Below are 12387 nucleotides of genomic sequence, written 5' to 3' on the forward strand. Positions count from 1 at the left end.
TAAAAAATATAGTTGAAATTAAATACCTTTTTTTGTTTTAATTTCTTTTTTCTGCATGAAGTCACTGGGCACCCAGTTTATTCTCTTTAACCAGTAAAATAGGCTTTAGAGTTGAGAAAATGAAAACTAGGCAAAATAAAGGACTGTATGATGATTCTAATCTTCTATTATATAACTTGTAGTAGAACTAATTTCTCATCTGACCTAAAGACAGATAGAAGAACTCTTCCTGTCATATAGTATGCTATGTTAGTTGGAAGAGAGTGTAATTATATTAGAATTAACAAGCAAATTTATTTGCAATTTACATTGCTTCAAATTAATCAGGTTATGATGTTCAAAACCTGCTATTATAATCTCTGCCAGTTGGTATCATTTTTGTCAGCCTCTGAAATGAACTTATTTTTTTGTGGTCCAACCAATTAACATGCTGAACACTTGATGCAATTGTAAAACAATAATCAGTATTCCCTAACTCCTGGGGGACAGACTTTCACTTCTTGGTGTCTGACAAGAATTTGCTTTCTGCCATATTGCTTACTCACATCCAGAATTAAAGAAAGTATAGTGTAACAATCCCACAACTGAATGGCAACTACACAAGCCTGGCTGGATTTTCCAAGCCAGAGCTGAAGGAGACTAGAAGTAAATCTCTGCTACTGTCTTCTAAGGAATATTCATTCTTCTCCAGCAGCACTAATATCTCGATTAAGCTGTACACTAAATTAACTTAAAACACCAAATGAATAAATAACTCTTACTTGCTAGTATATCTGCCAGTCTTCAAACTGGAATTGCAGAATATGAATAATTGAGACTTCTGTAGGAGTCCTAATGTGTTTTCATGAATGGACATGTGATATGGAATACTATCACCTTCTCCATTTAATTTCCATTAAATTTAGCCATCTACAAGTAAGTTTCTAGTATAAGCCTTCATCCTTTCCTGAAAATAAGTAGTCAGTACTGTGGGTAGAAAAAGATAGATTTCTCTGGAGAGCAAACCATTACACTCTTCAGACACCTGGTCTAGGACACGAAGAATTCTGGAAGAACACAAAGACATTGTGCAGAATCTGGTGTGAAATTCAGTTGCCTGAACATAGGCACCTAGTGTGATGTGGGTTGTCCTGGGATGCCCTGCCTGGATTTTCACTGCCAGATCACAAAGATACAAATATTTTGTAGGTCCTGTGTTGTGCCTGTACCTACCATGGCCCTACAGCAACTAAAATGGCACTACACACTTGTTTAAGAAGGCTAACCCTTCTTGTGAGTTCCATGTAAGTCATCTGTATTTGCAGGGTTTCTTGTGATCTATGTGAACTCTTTCACAGTCTGATGAAAGCTAAGCACTTCACATGGGATAATTGCAAGACCAGAAGACCCTTGCAATTTATTGTAAAATATTTTAGAGAAAACAAACAAAAAAAATGCTGTTTTCAGCTGCCTCTAAGAACTGATAAAAAAATATGTGTTCTTAAGAAATTTCTCCTAGCCCTGCATCTCTCTAGAGAATTACAGGGGACTTTGAAAGGGCTAGAAATAAAATACAGTGAGGACACTCCAAATTATGTCTATGTAAACAAAGAGCATATCTGAAAGTATTATTGATATCTCTACTTGCTCATAATGGACTTAATGCAAAATTAATCAATCAATTTCCAGTTTTCGTCTACCTCAGATTAGGATTGATTTAGGAAAATATGAGTCTTTGGAAATACTAAATTGAAATTAGTATCATCATCTTTTGGACTTCAGCTATTTGGAGATTCAGCCAAGGAGTGAAATTTTGCCCTTCTAATAACCCACCAATTGCAATCTTTTGCAATCACAGCAAATATTTTAAAACTCCAAAGAAAGGGAGAAGAAAATTCAATACTGGATAAAACACTCACTGACCACAACAGGGAGTTGATCGAGTTCCTTTAAGTGTTTTATCCCCTGCTTACTATATATGTTGAGGAAAATGTTATGAAAAGGAACAATTTCTGTGTCAGGCAAAGAGAATCTAATTGCTTTTCCTTAGACCACACACAGCTCATGCACTTTCTCATTCACTGCCATTGTTCACAACCATGAGAAATATTAGCATCTCACACAAATTTAACATTGCTTCATATCTTACAGATATAACTTAATTGCTTCAGATATACTGTTTAGGTCTGCTGATTAGGTATCATTAAGGTAATCTGATACACTCTTTTATATATGACTGCAGACCTTCTGTCTCCTTCTTCTGGAATGAGTTTATGTATTATTACTTATTTCGGAGATTTCATCACAGTTTTTAAAAGACACTTTCCCCCATCTGAATTCAAAATAGAAGCAAGGAGGTCATATTGAGATGTTAAGACCCTGTTTAAATAATTTGATGGTACAATTAATTCCCCACAAGTGGAATTAACTGCAGGGGATTAATGAAAATGTCAGGGTTACAGGTTGTGCTGGTGATGTGTTTCTAATGCCAGTAGTAAATCTGCTGTAGGTAGAACACAAATTCTTTCCATGTAAGGCTCTTTCTTTAAAAATATACCCTGAACTCATAAAATAAACCACAGCTGATATGGAAGAATTTTCCATAAAATTTCACCTACTGAGGTGTGCTGGTTTGAAGGTGAACCAGCAAGGGAAAATGAACTCACCACGAGAGAGATTATAAGTCAGAGCTAAAATTTAATAATAATATTATTATAACAACACTGACACACAAGGGAAATTGCTTTCAACTCACAATACCCCAGCAGTATAACCCAGTGTCCTGGGGCACAAACCCAAGGGGGTTTGTTTGCCCTTGTGCTGAGACCCCTGTGGCTCCCCCAAGTCCAGAGCAAAAGGAAAAGAAAAACCTGTTGGTGCAGGCGAGGGCTGTGGTCTGGGCGAGAGCGGTGATCTCCTGCTGTCGAGGTCCTGCTGCTGCTCTGGATCCGACGAGAAGTCCTGAGGTCTTCTTACCCACCACTTATGTACCCTCAGGGAGCACTCAGTCCCTCCCCCTGGGCGGGGACTCACACAATGGGTGATTAACTCTGGGAGCCAGGGGTTGTTGAGCTGTTGATGGCCCATTAGCAGCTCCGCCCCCCTCAGGCTGGGTGTGAAGTGATAATGGCTCCCTGGGCAGCTGCTGCTAATGGCCCATTGTCCTTGGGGAATGAATAGAGGGGGTGGAATACACAGGTTTGATCACCACCACACAGGGTTAGCTGGTCCCTCCAGCTGAACTAGGACATTATCCACCCCTTATTCCACTCCATCTAGTCATTCCCAAATTAACCCCCTTTTTACCTATACATATATATACACATGTATACAATGAAACATTACAAACTCTTCTCGCTCAAAATTAGGTCCCCTTGTGGTACACAACGTGTTTCTCCATCTTTTTGCATTACCCACCAAGTGCAACCAGGTCCTTGAGCAAAGACAATCCCTCGGATGGGTTTGCCTTTGTTTGAGGTGGGACTAACCCAAACAGTCTTTCCTAACATACCTCTCATATGGACCACAGGGACTTTATCTCCATCTACAGTATTCAAGAGTTCTGATTGGGCAGGGCCAGCTCGATTGATGGAGCCCCGGGTGTTGACCAACCAGGTGGCCTTTGCCAAATGCAGCTCCCAGTGTTTGAAAGTTCCCCCACCCAACGCTTTCAAGGTTGTTTTCAGCAGTCCATTACATCGCTCAACTTTCCCGGCAGCTGGAGCATGGTAGGGGATATGATACACCCACTCAATGCCGTGCTCTCTGGCCCAGGTGTCTATGAGGCTGTTCTTGAAGTGGGTGCCGTTGTCAGACTCTATTCTTTCTGGTGTGCCGTGTCTCCACAGGACTTGTTTCTCAAGGCCCAGGATGGTATTCCGGGCAGTGGCGTGAGATACGGGGTATGTCTCCAGCCATCCAGTGGTTGCCTCTACCATGGTCAGCACGTAGCGCTTGCCTTGGCGTGTTTGGGGAAGTGTGATGTAGTCAACTTGCCAGGCTTCCCCATACCTGTATTTCGACCACCGTCCACCATACCATAGAGGCTTCACCCGCTTGGCCTGCTTGATGGCAGCACATGTGTCACAGTCATGGATAACCTGTGAGACACTGTCCATGGTTAGATCCACCCCTCGGTCACGAGCCCATCTGTATGTTGCATCTCTGCCTTGATGACCAGAAGCATCATGGGCCCATCGGGCTAGAAACAATTCACCTTTATGCTGCCAATCCAGATCTACCTGAGAGACTTCAATCCCGGCAGCTCGATCCACCTGCTCGTTGTTACGATGCTCCTCATTAGCCCGGCTCTTGGGTACATGAGCATCTACGTGACGGACCTTCACACTCAGCTTCTCTACCCGGGCAGCGATGTCCTGCCACATCTCAGCCGCCCAGATGGGTTTCCCTTTGCGCTGCCAGCCGGCCTTTCTCCAACGCTCCAGCCATCCCCACAGAGCATTGGCCACCATCCACGAGTCACTGTAAAGGTAGAGTCTTGGCCACTTCTCTCGTTCGGCGATATCCAAAGCCAGCTGAACAGCTTTCAGCTCTGCGACCTGACTTGATCCACCTTGTCCTTCAGTCGCTTCTGCAACTCGACGTGTAGGACTCCATACAGCTGCTTTCCATTTCCGGCTTGTCCCTACAATGCGGCAGGAGCCATCTGTGAAGAGAGCATATCGCTTCTCCTCTTCTGGTAGCTGGTTATATGGTGGGGCCTCCTCAGCTCGTGTCACCTGCTCCTCTTCTTCTTCAGAGGACAATCCGAAACTCTCACCTTCCGGCCAGTTGGTGATGATTTCCAAAATCCCAGGGCGATTAGGATTCCCTATCCGGGTTCGCTGCGTGATCAGAGCGATCCACTTACTCCATGTGGCATCAGTGGCGTGATGGGTAGAAGGAGCTTTTCCTTTGAACATCCAGCCCAACACTGGTAGTCGGGGTGCCAGGATGAGCTGTGCCTCAGTGCCAATCACTTCTGAGGCAGCTCGAACTCCTTCATACGCTGCCAGGATCTCTTTCTCAGTTGGGGTGTAGCTGGCCTCAGATCCTTTGTATCCCCGGCTCCAGAATCCCAGCGGTCGTCCTCGAGTCTCCCCAGGTACTTTCTGCCAGAGACTCCAGGATGGGCCATTCTCCCCGGCTGCAGTGTAGAGCACATTCTTCACATCCTGTCCTGTCCTGACTGGCCCAAGGGCTACTGCATGGGTAATCTCCTGTTTAATCTGCTCAAAGGCTTGTTGTTGTTCAGGGCCCCACTGGAAATCATTTTTCTTCCATGTCACAAGGTAGAGAGGGCTTACAATCTGACTGTACTCAGGGATATGCATCCTCCAAAAGCCCACGGCGCCTAGGAAAGCCTGAGTTTCCTTCTTGCTGGTCGGTGGGGACATAGCTGCTATTTTGTTGATCACCTCTGTTGGAATCTGACGACGCCCGTCTTGCCACTTCACTCCTAGGAACTGAATTTCCTGAGCAGGTCCCTTGACCTTACTTCGTTTAATGGCAAAACCAGCTCTTAGGAGAATCTGGATTATCTTCTTTCCTTTCTCATAAACCTCCCCTGCTGTGTTCCCCCATACAATGATGTCATCGATGTACTGTAGATGTTCTGGAGCCTCACCCTTTTCCAATGCAGTCTGGATCAGTCCATGGCAAATGGTGGGACTGTGTTTCCACCCCTGGGGCAGTCGATTCCAGGTGTACTGCACCCCCTTCCAGGTGAAAGCAAACTGCGGCCTGCACTCTGCTGCCAACGGAATGGAGAAAAAGGCATTGGCAATGTCGATGGTGGCATACCACTTGGCTGCCTTGGACTCCAGCTCATACTGAAGCTCCAGCATGTCCGGCACAGCGGCACTCAGGGGGGGTGTGACCTCATTGAGACCACGGTAATCCACCGTCAGCCTCCACCCTCCACTGGACTTTCGTACTGGCCATATGGGGCTATTAAAGGGTGAGTGAGTCTTGCTGACCACCCCTTGGCTCTCCAGCTCACGAATCATCTTGTGTATGGGGGTCACAGAGTCTCGGTCAGTGCGGTATTGCCGACGGTGCACTGTGGCTGTGGCCAGCGGTACCAATTGTTCTTCAACTTTCAGCAGTCCTACAGCAGAAGGGTCCTCTGAGAGGCCAGGCAAGGTGCTCAGCTGTCTGATTTCCTCTGTCTCCACAGCAGCTATGCCAAAGGCCCAACGCAGTCCCTTTGGGTCTTTGAAATATCCATTCCTCAGGTAGTCTATGCCAAGGATACATGGGGCTTCTGGACCAGTCACAATGGGGTGTCTATGCCATTCCTTGCCAGTCAAGCTGACTTCAGCTTCCAGTACAGTCAGCTGTTGGGATCCCCCTGTTACCCCAGAAATAGAGATGGATTCTGCCCCGACGTATCCTGATGGCATCAACGTGCATTGTGCGCCAGTGTCCACTAAAGCTTTGTATTTCTGTGGGTCTGATGAGCCAGGCCACCGAATCCACACAGTCCAATAAACCCGATTGTCCCTCTCCTCTACCTGGCTAGAGGCAGGGCCCCCCTAGTTCTGGTCATGGTATTCACTGCGCTCTCCCTGTGCATATGACCGGGAGGTTCCTTCAAGAGGATCGGGCATAGCATCATCATTCCTATACTGTCTGGAGCCTTGCCCACGAGAGACCGGAGCAGCCTTCAACCTTGAAGAATTCCCTGTGTTAGTTGTGCCTCTTTGCAATTCACGTACCCGAGCTGCTAAGGAAGAGGTGGGTTTCCCATCCCACTTCCTCATATCTTCTCCATGCTCATGGAGGTAAAACCACAGATTGCCGCGTGGAGTGTACCCTTTCTCCTTAGCTGGAAGACGCCTGCTTCTGATGGCGGAGACTCTTGTTTGTTCTGGAGAGATATGGAAGAGTCCTTCCTTAATCTTCTCTTCCATTTCAGCCAGTTTTGTTTCCACAGCTGAGACATGGGCTCATAATGGAGCAGTGACAGTGTCTTCATAAATCCTGAGTTTGCTGACCAGTGCACCCACCTTGTCTTCTCCCTCTCTCCACTGCAATGTTGCAAGGTAGCGAGAATACATTTCTGGCCCAAGTCGTGCAAATTTTAACCACATCTGGGATGTGCACTGGACACCATCTGGACTTTTAGGGAATCTCTCATCCTCTGAAAAGATTATCTCCAGTACGGCTAATTCCCTTAAGCACCGGATACCTTGTTCCATCGTGTTCCACTGTCCTTGCTGTACGTGGAGGTCCTCCTTACAAAGATATCTCTCCCTCACGCTTGACAACAGTCGCCGCCAGAGGCTGAGAGTTTCCTGTCTCTTTCCAATGCCCTGATCAATGACAACATCTCGAGAAAGGGATCCCAGCTGCCTCGCCTCACTCCCATCTAGAATTGTATCATTGGCTGCAGCATCCCAGATTCGAAGTAGCCAGGTCAAGATGGACTCATTTGCCTGTCGTGTGAACTCTCTCCGGAGCTCACGCAGCTCTCCCAGGGATAGGGACCGGGTGATTATTTCTGGCTCCATTTCTTCTGCTTGAGATGAAGGTCCTGACTCTTCCTCGTCATGCACTATACGAACTGATTTGGTCTTTGATTTTCTTTTCTGGACAGGGGCAACTGCTATCGGTTTCTGTTGTCCTTCTGGCTCCTCCATGGTTTGTGTGGACATGGTGCTGGTTGATGTATCTCTCTTCCTCTCTGGCTCAGTCATGGTCTGGGTGGACATGGCGCTAGTTGATGTATCTCTCTTCCTCTCTGGCTCAGTCATGGTCTGGGTGGACATGGCGCTAGTTGATGTATCTCTCTTCCTCTCTGGCTCAGTCATGGTCTGGGTGGACATGGCGCTAGTTGATGTATCTCTCTTCCTCTCTGGCTCAGTCATGGTCTGGGTGGACATGGCGCTAGTTGATGTATCTCTCTTCCTCTCTGGCTCAGTCATGGTCTGGGTGGACATGGTGCCTGTGGATTTGCTCCTTTTCTCCTCCTCCTGATGATGCTGTACCACACCAAGCAGTGTGCGGTAGGCAGTGGCCAGGGCCCAGCAGGTTGCTGTGAGCTGCACATCTCTGGGACTACCAGAGCATCTTCCTTTCACATAGCTTAGCATTTTGGCAGGGTCCTGCAGTTGTTCCGGGGTGAATTTCCAGATCATTTGAGGAGAGAAGGTCTCCAAATACTGGCCCATATCTTCCCACTTCCCGTGCCACTCAACATCATCCACTCCCAGGGCAGGCCTCCAGCAAGTCTCCTTAGAGAGCCCAGTTCTGACCCTAAACATGGTGTATACAGTACAGAGGAGACAAAGCAACACTAACAGCAGGATTATGCTGTCCCTAACATCAAAAGGAAGCTCAATATTTTCAATGATTGTTGTAGCAGAGGTGAAAAGGTGGAAGTAACCATCTCCGCCTGTTTTCCCCACAGTCTGGGTGCTATTTTTAATGAGACCCCAGAGGTAACAACCCAAACCAGGACAGGCAGACCAGACTGAACATACATTCACAATGAAATTCATTGCTTCTGATGTTATGACAACATAAACATAGTATATTAATAAAGCAATTTTGATCCTTCTCCCTGGTATTAAAGAGAGCATCAAAACAGGCACATGGTTCCCCATGTGTCGAAATATGAACAGGCCCAGATACACCATCCACATGAATACATCAAGCAACATGGTAGTCAGGGAGTTTCTGTACCCAAATACACAAAATGAAATTGTAGTTCTGACTTCTCTCTCGTGCCCCACGTTGGGCGCCAAAAGATGTGCTGGTTTGAAGGTGAACCAGCAAGGGAAAATGAACTCACCACGAGAGAGATTATAAGTCAGAGCTAAAATTTAATAATAATATTATTATAACAACACTGACACACAAGGGAAATTGCTTTCAACTCACAATACCCCAGCAGTATAACCCAGTGTCCTGGGGCACAAACCCAAGGGGGTTTGTTTGCCCTTGTGCTGAGACCCCTGTGGCTCCCCCAAGTCCAGAACAAAAGGAAAAGAAAAACCTGTTGGTGCAGGCGAGGGCTGTGGTCTGGGCGAGAGCGGTGATCTCCTGCTGTCGAGGTCCTGCTGCTGCTCTGGATCCGACGAGAAGTCCTGAGGTCTTCTTACCCACCACTTATGTACCCTCAGGGAGCACTCAGTCCCTCCCCCTGGGCGGGGACTCACACAATGGGTGATTAACTCTGGGAGCCAGGGGTTGTTGAGCTGTTGATGGCCCATTAGCAGCTCCGCCCCCCTCAGGCTGGGTGTGAAGTGATAATGGCTCCCTGGGCAGCTGCTGCTAATGGCCCATTGTCCTTGGGGAATGAATAGAGGGGGTGGAATACACAGGTTTGATCACCACCACACAGGGTTAGCTGGTCCCTCCAGCTGAACTAGGACATGAGGAAATGGAACAAAACATACAGCTTACCTAGAAGGATATATATTTCACTTTTAAGATATACAATGATTGTTTTAAAAAAAATATAAAATTAATGCACAATTTCTAAAAAAGGGGTTTAAGAAGAAGGTAAAAAAAACTGATTTGTGAACCATAAATTCATTGCTAGCAATTTAATATGATACTCAATGTAAAGTTCAGATAGTCCTTTAATAGTTGTTTGTTGGAAGCTGCCCATATCTCTTACACCCTTTCCTTAAGCACCTGCTTGTGTCATTGCCTGAGGTTCTTGTTTCTGTGCAGTCCTCTCCAATAATCATTAAATCCAAGTTAAAACACAGACTGCTTTCAAAAACTTTGCCCACTGAAAGGGAAATGACATCTAAATGGAAGGACACTGAAAGGAACAATGTAGTCATAGGGGCTACAGGAGAAAATTCAGACAAAATGATTTTATGAAGACATATCTGGCTGACTATAGAAGGACAAGTCATCACATTGATTACTTTATGTCTGTTCTGTACCACTTCACCCATTCTGTTGTGTTTTTCAGAATTCTTCCACAGAAACCATTTCATACAAAAATAAAACCCTCCCACAGTCAGAAAACATAAAACAGCTAGACTGTTTGCAACATCAAAATCATATAGGGTATTTGGATCATCACTGGAATGTGGTCAGATTAGTCTGCAACTCAGAGAAAGTATATGCTCTTCGAGGTATTTGCAGTCTTCCAGAAATACCACAGTGCTACTAAATGTGTCGGATGTTCAATTACATGAGTTGAGATTTGAGGAGCCAGGGATGGCTGAGAGAATAAGATAGGTTCAGGCCGTGGTGATCAGAAAGCACCATTTCACTCCTTTCTCTACAACCAGCTGGACTGTGTCAGTTGTACTAGTACCATCAATAAGGGCAGAGTAGAAGGATGAGACAGTCCCACTCTCTGTGCTTTCTTTTCCCCCTTGGTTCCTTCTAGAAAAGAGTCAGACCACAAGCCACCACTCAGACTTGTGTGGACAAGAGAATAGACTGAGCTCAGGCACAAGTCCAACCTAAGATGACAGCAGAAATAGTAAATAAAACAAACCAAGGAGCAGTCCCTGACCCAAAGCCAAGCAGCATTGTCCCTCTAACATGCACAAAGCACAACTCTCTTCCCTCATGAGCAGGAGGAACACATTTCCAGCCTCCTTCTGGAAATATTCCCCTTCTTCAGTCCTAGGTTGGTGCCACTTGAGAGTGCCAGGTCACAAGAACTGAAGCTGTGCCAGGAAGGGTGCAAACAGCCATGAGACAGTCTTCAATCCTGTGCCCCCCTCTTGACTTATTTACTGGTGTAGATGTAACAACACATGCCCCAAACTATTTTTTTCTTTACACACTCAAAATCATCTGGCTTTAGTGCTGCCAGGGAATGCAGGGTAAAGACCGTGTATTTTCCCCTGTTGTTTCCTTATAGACCTATGGCAGCCCTGGCTCATGTTGTTAATGATAAGTTTTAACTAAGCAGATACTTCAGTTAGAACAATTTCTACTTCTATGGAGCAGAGTCTCCTTTTGTACAAAAAATGATCATGTTCATCCCAAAAGAATAATATATCTTTGTTGTAGTGGTGGGGATTTTGTACAAATTAATCATGGTACCATTTATACTACACTTCAAACATTACATACTTTTTTTTAAATAAGTTAATGGCTATGAGAGAAAACGAAAGTGATCCTTGGGATTAAGTTCTCAAAGGAGAATTTCTACTTTTTACAATGCTATGAAGGTTAATTGTATTGCATAACCTATTTGTGTTTGACTGCAGAGAACTATAGAGTCCTGTTCTGATCAAACCTACTTGAGTAAAAGAGCAACGGGGTGGGTTTGCTACATTTTTTTATATGCAGCTGTTGTTGATGACCCATTTCCTATTCTCTTGTCCTCCCTCTCTCAGTGTACATTAGCCAAATCATCTCTGCTTTCATGGTGGAGGGCTTGAGAGGCAGAATTTGATTTTCTCTTGTATCTAAAGAGATTTAAATCACATTTCCCAATTTGCTAAAGAAAGTTCAAACTCCTAATTCTCTTTATTACACCTTGTGCTCAGCATATCAGCATTGCTAACACACAGGTGTCCTTGTAGTTCTGCTCTCGACTGGCTTCCACTGTGTCCTGTCTGTCAGGGACTCGACATTCTCAAAGCAAAAATCCTATGTTCCAAAGATCATGAAAACTTTCCCCAGAGGCACTCCAACTGCTTTAATTTCTGAAACTGATGGAAGAACACAGAGAATAATATGTAGGTACCAAGAAAACCGCGTAGAACTGCACAGATAGAACTGCTTCCAGACTCCCCACTACAATAATTGAACTCTGCCAGCAGCATATGTGGATTCTGGCTTTTTTCACAAAATTTTATATGGAGGCATGTGTTGAGATATATGTTTTATCTCTTAGAAGAGCACCTTGATATCAATGGTGCAGTAGTACAGGACTGCACGATGCCTAAGAGACAGAACAAACTCTGTCCCCTGCCCCTGGGGCTGCCCTCTGGAGAAGTTCTTAAATAAGAGGGAAAGTAATCATGAGCATAGCGCAACTGGTGGATTGAAGGAGAGGGTCATACAAGCAAAGAGTGACCAACCATAGCTGCATCCCAAAGGGATGTGTTTCATCAGCAATCAGTGTCAACCATTACACCTCAGCTCCTTACTTGCTCCAGTCTGTTGGTGGGGATTACCCTGTGCTCAAGGGTGTGCTGCTAAACAGGAAGAAAGTCTGCACACAGAGTTGCAATTCATCTCCACTACTGTTTGTTTTCAGTATTGGCAAAAGCCAGTCCCTGGCATAATCGGCATGAATCAGCCCCTGGACATCTCTGCTTCAGCAGCACGTACGTAACAGGACAATCTTCCTGCTGGCTGTGTAGAGGTACCTCTGCCTCCATTTAAGATGTGCCTATGCATGTGCAAGACCCATCACAGACAGCACTTGCTCTGGTGTCCACATGAGGTAATCCTTGCACGCAGAAAGGCACA

This window comes from Pithys albifrons, chromosome 1 (assembly GCF_047495875.1).
Source record: "Pithys albifrons albifrons isolate INPA30051 chromosome 1, PitAlb_v1, whole genome shotgun sequence".
In the NCBI taxonomy this organism is placed as follows: Eukaryota; Metazoa; Chordata; class Aves; order Passeriformes; family Thamnophilidae; genus Pithys; species Pithys albifrons.